General features: G+C 38.2%; 1 protein-coding gene and 1 long non-coding RNA gene across 3 annotated transcripts in view; one reads left to right on the plus strand and one right to left on the minus strand.

The window, feature by feature from the left end:
• Palld (palladin, cytoskeletal associated protein) overlaps window positions 1-13415 on the minus strand; it is a 359420-nt gene that overhangs the window by 113143 nt on the left and 232862 nt on the right. The window lies entirely within an intron of this gene.
• The window catches only part of LOC139705267 (uncharacterized), a 360401-nt gene that overhangs the window by 61101 nt on the left and 285885 nt on the right, over window positions 1-13415 (plus strand). The window lies entirely within an intron of this gene.

The following is a 13415-nucleotide window of genomic DNA, read 5'->3' on the forward strand; positions in this document are numbered from 1 at the left end:
ACCACAGTAGTTATAGTAGTTTAGTGGAAAAACGGTCAAAAACACCAAAATTTATCTACTTTATCTCTTTTAGGAATTCATCTATCAAATAGAAATGTTGATTTTCAATTATTTTACATGTGTTTTTTCACACACACACACATATACACACAGACAATATTGTTTACTTAGGGAGTACAGGAATTATTGCAATACATAACTATATTGAATTGCAAAGTATTCAATCTTTCTCTAAGCTACAGGACTTTAATTCTGAACACTACTTCCCAATTCATTATCCAAATAAAAGGCTGGCACAAGTGACAAGGGTCATCTGCCTATAAATTCAAGGTGAGTAGGAATAGAATGATGTAAAGAATTTGTGTTAAAAATTATTTGAGCTTAAGAGACTTTGGCTATCTTTCCAATGGACTAACTACCCTGAATGAAGCAAAGAACAAGGGTTTTCTTGTTCTCTTTCTTCTACATTTTCTGTTGAATGTTTTAGCTACACAAGGAACTTTGACTTCTCTTACACTTTAACAAATGAGTCAGTTTATTTCAAGTTTGATGAACCAGAAATAGCAATGGGTTACTTTAAATATTATAGTTATAGCAAGTAAGTCAGAATATAGATAATTTTTAAAAGTTCAAAACATGTCAGCAGGTATTTACTATGTATGTGTTAGTAGGACAAATTCAGTATATGTACCATGGTTCTACTCTAAAAAAACAAAAAACAGTACACAGATTAAAGTTACAGTGTGGGCTGGGCCCTGGGTGTAGCTCAGTGGTAGAGCACATGGTTGACATATGTGGGGTCCAGGATTTGACTCCTTGCACAGGAAAAAAAAATTAACAGTGACTATTTGTATAGAGGTAGGTTCTAGGAAATTTAAAATTTTCTCACTGAGCTCTTCAATACCTTCCAATATTGCTGCATCTGTATGTATTTATAGGCAAATAGATATTATAGTAGAAACAATAATAAAATATAACAAATGTCTTAGTTAGCATTCTTTATTAGAGGATTTGTCAAATACCAGACTTACCTTTTATATGTGGGACCCTCAGTAAAAGGCCTGTAGTTGAGGGGGACACATTAGAGATACACCATGGAAGATCTCTTAGTGAGGGAGAACATTCTGGAATGTGCATGCATTTCCTTAAACTACAAATCCTGACCCTTGACTTTATTAGGGCAGTGGCAAAGTAGGTGACCTGCAGCCTCTTCATAAAAATAAGGTGACCTGTTCGTGTGGGACTCTGAACTTGATACCTTCTCAAGAGACTCTGCTTCTGCTTTGATGACACAACTCAAGAAAAATTGTCAGAATGGGATCAGAAAGGAAGTTTCCTGTCTAACTCAATATGTTGCAAAATTTCCTGAGAGATTTACTCAACATGTGATTAATATGTAGGGGAAATATGCTGTGTAATTAGCAACTGAGCAGCTGCAGGAGAGAGGGTACAGAGATAGGGGACATGGGATGCAATACAGCAACCTGATGACAATGATAACACCAAAACCTGACTCTAGCTACATTTGGAATTTGGCTGGATGTTCAACTGTTCACTCGGTCTCTGATTTTTTTTTAATTAACATTTTTTTTTCTTGAAAGCTAATATGAAAAATACTTGGGCCTCACCATATAAAATGGCACTTATATCTGTATCACAGTCACTTCTTCTAAGCCATCTCTCTTTTTGAGGGGAGGGCAGGTACCAGGGATTGAACTCAGCAGTGCTCTACCACTGAGCCACATCTCCAGCCCTATATTGTATTTTATTTAGAGACAGGGTCTCACTTTTCGCTTCGTTTTTGCCAAGGTTGGCTTTAAACTTGTGATCCTCCTGCCTCAGCCTCCCAAGCTACTGGGATTACTGGTGTGTGCCACAGCACCAGCCTAAGCTATCTCTTGAGGAAAGCAGAAAATATAGACTTGATACTATGAGTCTAGTTCTTGCAAAACTAGTTTATTTTTCATAAGGTACCGTCTGTTTCTCAGTGTGAAAATGCCTAAAATTCTCTTGGTTATGAAGTTATGTGTTTTGGGGTGATCTGATGAACTCCTGTGTTTTGGAATTGAACAATTTCCTGGGTAGAATGATGATGAACAGACAGATGAGCAGTTCTGTTTATACTGTTAGATTGTCCCGATGGTAAAAATACACTGTTTTTGGATGAGTCACAAAAATATTGCTACACAGTATTTGGTAAAGTTTAGAAGAAGTCAAAAATAGGATGGGGTGGTATAGATAAAGGGATTTCAAAACAAGCATATGGTCATTCAAAAGTCATTTGATTATTTCTTTTTTCTTTACTCATCTGTATCTTCTTCAAGGCAAGAATTTTACAGAGAGATAAACATGTTCAATGATTCAAAGATCTGTATAAGTCAAAGTCACAAGCAAACTGACACTACTACCGGACTTCACGGTTTTGAGGGAAAAATGAAGACAACTTATTTTGCTGAAGCTCATGGGAAATAAAATAAGTAAAATTTCTTCCTTGAAGTAATATTTGCTCCTTCGACAGAAGAGATCAGGTATTCGAGATTAGGGCCAGGTTAAGAGAGCATTCACTAGAGAGTTCCCGCAGAACAAAATGTACTTTGCTCCTTGTAGCTCAGCTTCATGTGACCTCAGATTCTAAGACAGGGAAATGAAAATGTGTAGTCTATAACAAATTTACTATTCCTATGAAAATGAGAGTGAATATTCCCTCGATTTGATCAAACCGCTCTTTTGTGAGAATTTCTATGATCTCATTCCTTGCATGTGAATATATTGAAACTTAAGGAACCTAACTGCATTGAAATTCCTTACAATTTGCAGGGGGTAGATCATTGGAAAATCTAGCCACCATAGGTTTTATTTTATAGATTGAGCCTCCATTTATTCCTCTAATAGTTATTAAGCAGAGGCTATGGCTCAGGCCCTGAGAACTGGGGCCCTGTGAAAAGCTGGATAGACTCCTTTTCAGCCTGGTGAACCTTAACAACTGTGAATAGTGCAAATGGTGTAGTAGGCTAAACAGCAGAATCAATCTACTATCACAGGGCCAGCGAAGCAGCCAAACCAAATGCCAGACATTAATCAGCACTGCCTGATGTTTTTGTGCTGGGCTCTGTGAGGATTCCAGCAGCAATGAAAACATGCTCTCTGAGCATGCTACAGGGACACTGCTACATCGATGTTCATAGCAGCACAATTCACAATAGCAAGACTGTGGAACCAACCTAGATGCCCTTCAATGGATGAATGGATAAAAAAAAAATGTGGCATTTATACACAATGGAGTATTACTCTGCATTAAAAAATGACAAAATCATAGAATTTACAGGGAAATGGATGGCATTAGAGCAGATTATGCTAAGTGAAGCTAGCCAATCCCTAAAAAACAAATGCCAAATGTCTTCTTTGATATAAGGAGAGTAACTAAGAACAGAGTAGGGTCGAAGAGCATGAGAAGAAGATTAACATTAAACAGGGATGAGAGGTGGGAGGGAAAGGGAGAGAGAAGGGAAATTGCATGGAAATGGAAGGAGACCCTCAGAGTTATACAAAAGTACATACAAGAGGAAGTGAGGGGAAGGGGAAAAATAATACAAGGGGGACAAATGAATGTCAGTAGAGGGGGCAGAGAGAGAAGAGGGGAGGGGAGGGGAGGGGGGATAGTAGAGGATAGGAAAGGCAGCAGAACACAACAGACACTAGTATGGCAATATGTAAATCAATGGATGTGTAACTGATGTGATTCTGCAATCTGTATATGGGGTAAAAATGGGAGCTCATAACCCACTTGAATCAAAGTGTGAAATATGATATATCAAGAACTATGTAATGTTTTGAACAGCCAACAATAAAAAATTAAAAAAAAAAAAAAAAGAAAACATGCTCTCTGGGGCTGGAGATGTGGCTCAAGCGGTAGTGCGCTCGCCTGGCATGTGTGCGGCCCGGGTTCGATCCTCAGCACCACATACAAACAAAGATGTTGTGTCCGCCGAAAACTGAAAAAAATAAATGAAAAAAAAAAAAGAAAACATGCTCTCTGCTCCTTATTTTAGGGATTCAACAATTATTCTCAAGAAACAATTAGAGAAAAACGAAACAGTTCATTACTAGCTACAGATTAACTACATTCACTGCAGAGACCTGAGGGGAATAGAATGTTCTCTATTCCTTACATCTCGTCAGCACACAAACTTGTTTCAGTAAAGCCACACCACCTCTCACGTGCTAATTATTGTGATGGACAATTGCAGAGTATCAGATGTGACAGCCTTGCAAAATTTTTATAGCAGCCAATAATAAAATACATTTTAAATCACAAGAACTTTATAAAACAATACCTATTATGATAATCACATTCTTGCTTTTTCTATTCATTTTTCTACTCTTTGATTTCATTTTTAAAAATGTCACTGGGGAAACTGTAAATCGATTTTACAACAGTGAGTTATGGAAAACATTGCTACAGACTAGCCTTTTCAAACTGTGGTAGAGCCGGCTGGCTGTAGTAGAGGCATTGTGAGACCCAGCTATAGACTAAATATTTGTGTCTCTCTAAAATACATGTTGAAATCCTGAGCCCCAGTGTGATGGTTTGAGGAGGTGGGGGCTTTTGAGAGGTGATTAGGTCATGAGGTGTAGCCCTCATGAGAGATTTGTGTTATCTTGCTAGGACCCTCCCACCAGGAGAAGACACAGTGGGAAAGTGATCTTTTATGAGCCAGGAAGAAGGCCTTCACCAGACACTGGATCTGCTGGTTCTTTATCTAGGATTCCTAACCCTCTAGAACTGTGAACAGATTTCTCATCTCCCGGAACTGTGAGCAGTAAATTTCTACTATTTATAAGCCACCCAGTCTATCGCAGTTTGTTCTAACAGCCAGAACAGAGCAAAACTGTAAGAAATCATGCTTTGCAACTACTTCTAAAATGATGACAGCTGATATTTACTGAGCAGTTACTCTTGACCAAGCACTAGGTGATAAGTGCCTTCATATTTATTTCAGGATGTTGAATGGTAATTCTTTCAGCCTCAGTTTGGCTGATTCCCCATAAGGGTCTGAATAAAAAAAAAAATAGATGCCAAATACCACACCCTGAAGGAAAGTGCAAAACCACCATGTGAGAGGCTAAAATATGGACATGGGGGGTGTGTCCAGATTGAAAATCCAGTTCTGTTAGCCGATCATTGGTTATTCCCCCAGCTAATGCAAGAGTGGGGCTGAGGCCCACAGAGGGCGGTGTCTGCATGTGTCTGTGTCTTGTGTAGCTCCACACTTCTACCCTAAGGGAGGAGAGGGTCGCTTTGCCCTCACCTCAGTTAAGTGAGAGGGGACTCAAGAGGGCTTGAGTAAGTCCCTTGTAATTTTAGGCTGCAGTGGCAAAGGGTGGCAGTTCTATGCTCCTAGACAAGCATGCATGGCTTCCCCTTAAGGCCAATTGGGCCTTGAGGGAGCTGTCATGGTCATTATAAAGGTCATCAAGAGGGTTATCTGGAAGGGTTAAGAAGACACATAACCGAGGTAGTAGCTGGGCCAGGTTGGCCTCTAGAGGCCTGGAGGCTGAGGTCTAGACAAGAGGGGCCACTGCATCCAGAAGCCACACAAGCCAGAAGGTGGAAGGAAGGGAGGGAGGGAGGGAGAGCAGAGAGGAGGCCAACCCACTCCCAGACCTCCCAGTCAGGACCTGGCTTTCTCTGAGATAGTATAAGGATGGGGTGGGGAGGAAAGGTTTTATTTAGGACTAGACCCAAGTTTTGATTATTGTACTAGACAGGATTTTTTTTTTTTTTTTTTGCATTGAGCATTGAACCCAGGGAAATTTTTACCATGAAGCTACATTCTCCAGGCCTTTTTTATTTTTTATTTGGAAAGAGTCTCTCACAAAGTTGCTTAGGGCCTTACTAAGCTGAGGCTGGCCTTCAACTTGTAATCCTCCTGCCTCTGTCTCCTGAGTGACTGAGGTTATGGGAGTAGGCCACCATCCTCAGCCTGGACAGAACTTTAATTACTGAAATGATAGGTTTCTGATGGGGATAACTTCTAGCTACAAGCTACTATGAAACCAATGAGATCGTCTGGGATTTCAATACCCAGAACAAGGAAAGAACAGAACCACAGAGCAAGAGTTCCTGAGGAGTCGGGGAAAGGTCAGTTATGTTCTTATTGCATAGATATGCACTGTATTCTACACACTCAGTCTTCCTTGAGCACACTGCACACTTTATCCTTCCAATAAGTCCACATGTAAGTACTTTATTATTTACTTTTTTTTTTTTTTTTAACAGAAGGGAAGACTGATGCTGAGAGAGATTACGTCATCCCCAGCCAAGGTTTCACACTAGTGAGGGGCAGAGGTGGGTTGAACCCAGGAGGTCTCACTTAAACACTCCCTGCTGTTCTCTCTTTGATTTGCTGTGGGAGGGAAGAGAGAGGAAGCAAAGTGAAATAATTTAACCAGCAGTTATAGTACTGGCTTCCATTCTATGTATTTTTATTTGTGATATATGTGTGCATACACACACACGCACGCACACACACACACACAGGTTTACTTACTAGCAAATTATGTTCATGTATTATGTACATTTAAATATAAGTTCCCAGTACAAATTTCAGAATTAGTAAGTTGAATATTCTTTATCTCCCGGGGATGCAGCCATATCGTGATACAGTGCAGTAGAATTCCTTCATTGTGTAGACTACTTTCCACTTTGTTCCCAGAGTTCCTGAGGCATTGGGGCTCACTCATCTCTTCTGTTTGGTTACTTTTGTGGGAAAGTGTGACAACAGGAGGCTTGAGTTGAAGAAGGAAGGAAAGTTTCTTGGAGTAAGAGGACTGGGTGGGGTCGGGGGTCACTTAAGGATACCAAAATTGGGGGTAGGTGAGGGGAAGACTCAAATGGGGGCAGGAGGCTATCGACTAAAGATCATTTCTTTTACTTAGCAATATTCTTAGACTAGTTCTAACAACTTTCCTCAACTTATTTGATAGCATATAAAATCACTCATGATTGACTTACTTATTAAAATTTTTTTTTTTTTTTAGTTGTTGATGGACCTTTATTTTATTTGCTTATTTGTATGCGGTGCTGGGAATAGAACACAGTGCCTCACACGTACAAGGCAAGTGCTCTACCACTGAGCTACAACTCCAGCCCCAACTTACTTATTTTTTAGCAATCTAGTTTGGAGGAAATTTTTGCTCTAAAATTAGTTATTCAGAGTGACTCTTGGGAGGTGTCCTCTGCCCTGTGATGCAATATTAGGCATACCCAAAGGCTAAGAGCACCACAGCCCTCTGCAGGTGTCTAGTGAGTGACATTTGCCTTACTAGCCACCAATTAGCTGAGATGCTAATCTTGCTGGAATGCAGTGGCCTTCCAATCTCTGAAATCCTATTTAGTGTTGATCTATGTGCATTGTACATTCTTCAGGGGAAAGTTTTCACAGTTTCCATCATGTTTCTGAAGAGTTTCATGATCCCAAAAAATAAGAATTACCGTCCTCGGTATTCCCATGAATTGTTCCTCCTCTACAGCAGAACTTATCTTGGGAGGGGGAAGGTGCTTTTTTAAGAAGAGGATTTATTTATTTAAAGCAGTACTTATTTGAAGAAAAAAGAAAACGGTAGGGAAATACATTGCCTCCTTCCTCCTTCCCCACAATCTCATTCTCTATAAGGCATTTTTTTGTTAATAGTTCATGACCTAGAGCTTAAAATATTCTTTTTTGTTTTCAATTTATTTTTTTAGAAGTAATTGGACACAATACCTTTATTTTATTTATTTAATTTTATGTGGTGCTGAGGATCGAACCCAGGGCCTCACACGTGCTAGACGAGTGCTCTAGCGCTGAGTCACAATCCCAGCCCTTAAAATATTCTTTAGAATTATTTCAATCAGAGAATCAACACCTGGTTTTAAAACCTAGAAGGGTCCCAAAGAAGACTTATAGTGGTGGTAGGATAATTATAAAGGGGTTCATTTAAAGATAGGACACTCTGGAGGATACCTGTTTGGAGAATTCCTTTGGACTTTGGATGGGCAGAGGTTACTGCAGAGGAGAGAAAGATTAGGTCAGCACTACAAATATGCATCCGCTGAGGTCCCAATGGTAGTGGGAATAGAGTGCTTTGGGAATCATTATGGTGGTGCTGGATGCCAATTGTTGATGGCAAATAACAGGCCTAATATCCACTGTAACATAGGAATATGGAATCAGAAATATACAAGGTCTATATAAAGACTATAATAAACTTCACTGAAAGAGGAGAATTAATGAAGAAACAGTCATTTTCATGGATGATAACAGTCAGTGATTTAAAGATGGTCAGTTTCCACAAAATCAAATTTGAGTTTTAAATCATACCTCAAAGTCACAATGGCCTAATTTTCTAAAATTAACATAAGCATGCAAAAGTTTATCTAAAAGTAAACAGTAGAAATGAATACTCAGTGTGTGTGTATATATGTGATACATCTCTATTACCAGATGCTAACCAATTTTTAAGGTACAATAATTAAAAGAGCATGATATTGGCTCAAGTATAGACCAAGAGGTCAGTGGCATAGAAAAGAAAATCAGAAGCAGCCATAAGCATGAATAATTTAGAGAATGATAAAGGTGCCATTTCAACTCAGTAAGAAAGCACAGATTAGTCATGAACTCAGGAAAAAATAAATTTCAATACACACCTTATACTATATGACAACATAAACTCCAGATGGTTGAAATTCCTAAATTACTAAAAATAAAACAGAACAAGTCACCTACCAGATCAGACTGGACTCTTTCTCTTTCCCAGCCCAGGAAGAAATGGTCTCCTGAAGAGGCAGTGCATTTTGCTAGTTAGTTAAGCTACTCAACTTGAATACTTTAAACGGGAAATGTAACACAACAATGTCTGCACTCAAATTATCAGCACCACCCTTTCATGTGTCTTTCTACCCTGCTGTAGAACTCTGAAAAATTTAAATACTTGCAAAAATTATAGACATAAAAATGTTTTGAAACAAATCAGTGAACTGATTGACAGTTTTCTTTCTACATTTCCTCCTGCCCGACTCTTCCCATTGCACAATAGAATGTGTTAATTTGAGTTGTTCTCCTAAAGGTGATGTAATGTCCCAGTTATGTGTCCAGTTAATGCTGAGATTTAGAATGCTAATCAACACAAAAATATTTATGAATCTCATAACATTTTTAGCAAAAGAAGAAAGAAACAAATGAATATATATGTTATGATTACACTCATCTAAGGTCCCAAGCCAGGAAAATGAAACTTTATTATTTAGAAAGGTATACCTAGATCATATCATATAAAGGAAATGAAGGAAGCATCTCAGAAATCAGGACAACAGTTTACCTCCTAAGTGAGGGACAGGGCTAAAAAGAAAAAGGTTAAACCATCGAAGCAGAACACACCTGTAATCCCAGCTACTTCGGAGCCTGAGGCAGGAGGATCACAAATTTGAGGCCAGCCTCAGCAATACAGTAAGACTCTGTCTCAAAATAAAACATAAAAGGGAGTGGGGCTGGGTGTGGTGGTGCACTCCTGTAATCCCAGTGGCTCTGGAGTCTGAGGCAGGAGGATCTGGAGTTCAAAGCCAGCCTCAGCAAAAGTGAGGTGCTAAGCAGCTCAATGAGACCCTGTCTCTAAATAAAATACAAAATAGGGCTGGGGATGTGGCTTAATGGTAGAGCCCCCCGCCCCCAGTAAAGGTGGCAAAGTTCTATTTATTTAATTTTTTTTACCTAGGTGATAACTATTTATTATTTTTCAAAATTAAACTTTATGTTTCAGAATTTTAGTTTCATATCAAATGGAAAGTACAGACAATTCCCATATATCCCTTGCCCCCACATAGGCACGGCCTCCCCTATAGTCAGCATCCTCAAGAAGAGTGGCATATTTGTTATAATGGCTGAACTTATATTGACAATCATCTCCCCAAATCCATAGTTTTCATGAGAATTCATTGTTGGGTTGGAAATTCTATAGGTTCTGGAAAATTTATAATAACTTATACCCATCATTATAGTGTCATAGAGAGTAGCACTGTCCCTAAAATCCTATGTGCTCAGCTGCTTTATCCTCCTTGCCTCTGATAACCCTGATCCTTTTGCTGCCTTCATAGTTTGACCTTTTCCAGAGTATCGTGTAGTTGGGCTCACAGTCTGTAGCCTTTTCCGATTGGCTTCTTTCACTTAGTAATATGCATTTAAGTTTCCTCCATGTCTTTTCATGGCTTGATAGTTCATATATTTTTAGTGCTGAATAATATCTCTTTTTAAATATTTATTTATTTTTTTTAGTTACAGGTGGACACAATATCTTTATTTTATTTTTATGTGGTGCTGAGGATCGAGTCCAGTGTCTCATGCATGGTAGGCGAGCGCTGTACCTCTGAGCTACAATCCCAGCCCCCTGAATAATATTTTATTGTCTGGTTAGACTACAATTCAACCATTCACCTACTATAGGGCATCTTGGTTACTCCCAAGTTTGATAATTATGAATCAAGTGTTGAAGATGTCTGTGTCAGGTTTTGTGTGGACCTAAGTTTCCAATTCTTTTGGGTACATCCCAAGGAGTGCAACTGCTGGATCCTAGGATAAGAGTATGTATAGTTTTGTAAGAAACTGCCTTATTCTAAGGTGTAACTTTTTGCATTCCCACCAGCAATGAATGAAGGCTCCTGTTGCTCCACATTCTCATCAGCATTTGGTAGTGTGTTCTTTCTCTTTTGGCTATTCTTATTGGTATCGAGTGCTTTATCATTGGTGTTTTAATTTGTATTTAAATTAATGACCTAACAACCAATGCTATTGGTTATATTTTCCCGTACTTGTTTGTCATTTGCATATCTTCTTTGGTGAGGTAATTGTACTTTTTTTATTTTCTGGATTTTTGATGCTTTGATATTTGAAGCCTTGCTGACTCTAGGGAGACTTCCCCTCCTGGGGTTAGACAATTCCTAGAGATGGTAAACTTGCCTTTGAAGGTGACTTTCATATGCAAACTAACCAATCTGGAGTCCCCACTACCTCTGCTATCAGGGCAAGGCACCTGACTACTAAAGACAGCCTTGTTCCTAAGAGCCTGCTGGAACATTCCAACTGGCCAACCCTAAATCTGCACACGGGCTTCTGTCCGTTCCCATGACAATCACAGTAAAGGCTTTTGCCCAGGTTTACCTTCATTCTTTCTGTCTCCTGACAGACCTTGGTGCTCTCCTCTGTGACCCTGTGTGATATGGTGTGCCCCCCTCCTCTTGGGATCTGTGTATAATGAACTATCTTTTCAATGGTGGTCATCTCCTGAGCTATTGGCCTCAACATACTTGAATAAGAAAACCTACATCCATTTTAAGGTAGTATACAGGTCTTCCCATTAAAATTACTTGTTAAACTGAAGATTGGTTTATTACACATTTTGTGGACATAATTTTTTTCACATTAAAAATAGGTTTATTACACATTTTGTGGACATAATTTTTTTCACATTAAAAATATATTTTCACCTTAAAAAGTAACGTAGGCTTTAAACCCAAGGAAAATAGAATGATAACTGTAATATATTCTGCTTTTCTAGACATTTTCCTAAGGAAGATCCAGTTCAATGTAATTGCAAAGGACTTTGGAAAATTCCTAGGTTGTGATTTAGTTTTTAAGTTTCCACTGAAACAAAAAGAGGGAATTAGGTCATTTTGCCTTCTGTCTGTGGGATTGAGGAATGCTTGTTAAAAATCATGGAGGTTTTTGTCATCATATGCCACATAGCAAAACCCAGTAAGAGCTGCCTACCTAACAGAGAAGCCAGATTAGAGTTCAACAATTTAACATTACTGAACATGTTCTAAGTAAAGTTAAACAGAGTTTATGTTGTTCTTGCAATCCTCAAGTCTCACTTACAACCATTTAAAATTAATATTTAACCACATTTATATAAATACACAGAAGTGTGTAAATGGGTTGACTTGGTCCTTTGATGCCTGCTCTCTGGGGCAGGTGCTACTGAAATTCTCCAGGCTTATTTCTCAGACAGCTTAGCGCTCAGGGAAAGGGGAAATAAAAGAAAGTAAACTACCAATAAATATCTGAATTCTTAATAAATGAAGAGAAAAAGTGTGGAAAAATACTTTCTTATACACAAGTGGCCTCAACATTTAAGACCATAACTGTCCAAAAGAGCTTTCTGTGATGAAGTAACGTTCTGTATCTGCACTGTCCAATATGGTAGCCACCGGACACATATGGATGTTGGGTACCTGAAATGTGGCCAGAATGATTGAGGAATTGAATTTTAAATTTAATTAACTTAAATAGCCACATCTGGTTAATACCTGCTATATCAGACAGTGCAAGTTTAGATAATTTTACCAATTTATTATAATTTACCCTTCTTGAAAAAAATATTAAATCTTAAGATAAAGTTTCAATAGCACTTCTAGAGAAACTGCATTTACTACAAATCAAGATTGTAAGTAGTTTCTCTTGACTTGTTGTACTCAAGGACACACATAAAATAATTGAAAACAGAAAACATGAACAATGAAAATATATGAAGAATTCCTACCAAACATAGCTTAGAGGAGGTTCTGAATATAATTTTGAAAAAAGTGGATAAATAATTTCATGAATGAACTGACAGGAAAGTTATTTAGCTTTCTGACTGGGAAAAAATATTACAGGCAAAGTACAAACATTTCTTTAAAATACAGAGCCTTTATCTCTTTTAAAAAAACGAGTTAAGCAAATACACATAATGGAGAATTGGATGGATGGATGAATAGGAAGAAAGCTAGCTTTGATGTATGGACTTTAGTAGCGTTTTCCCTTGGTACTCATGGGGATTGGTTTCAGGACTCTCCATAGATACCAAAACTCTCTGATACAAAAGTCCCTTATATAAAATATCATAATATTTGCATATAACCTATATACATTCTCTAGTGTACTTTAAAGCGACTCTAGTTTACTTATAAATACCTAATAATATATAAATGATAGGTAAATAGGTGTCCTACTATATTATTTAGGGAATAATGACAAGAAAACAAAAAATCTATACATGTTCAGGGCAGAATCAATTTTTTTTTTCTCAAATATTTTCAATCTGTGATTAGTCGAATCTGTAGATGTGGAACTTCAGGATGCAGAATACAGGGGCAGGCTGTAAGATCATCAGGCGTGAACCTCCTGCTGGGATATTTGCATCTTGCCTTGGGACTCCCATTAAGCTTTTCTTGTTTTCCTAACCCCTAGATTGTTTCTCCTGCTCCAGGAGAAGGTAGTACATTTCATGTAATAATTTTAAATTATACAAGTTAATTTTTTAAACCCTTCAAAAGGAAAGTGAAAACCACCTGCGGTATCACTACCCATAGCTTACCCATCCATTTTTTTCTTTTTTGCTGA

This window comes from Marmota flaviventris, chromosome 3, assembly GCF_047511675.1.
Source record: "Marmota flaviventris isolate mMarFla1 chromosome 3, mMarFla1.hap1, whole genome shotgun sequence".
NCBI classification, from domain to species: domain Eukaryota; kingdom Metazoa; phylum Chordata; class Mammalia; order Rodentia; family Sciuridae; genus Marmota; species Marmota flaviventris.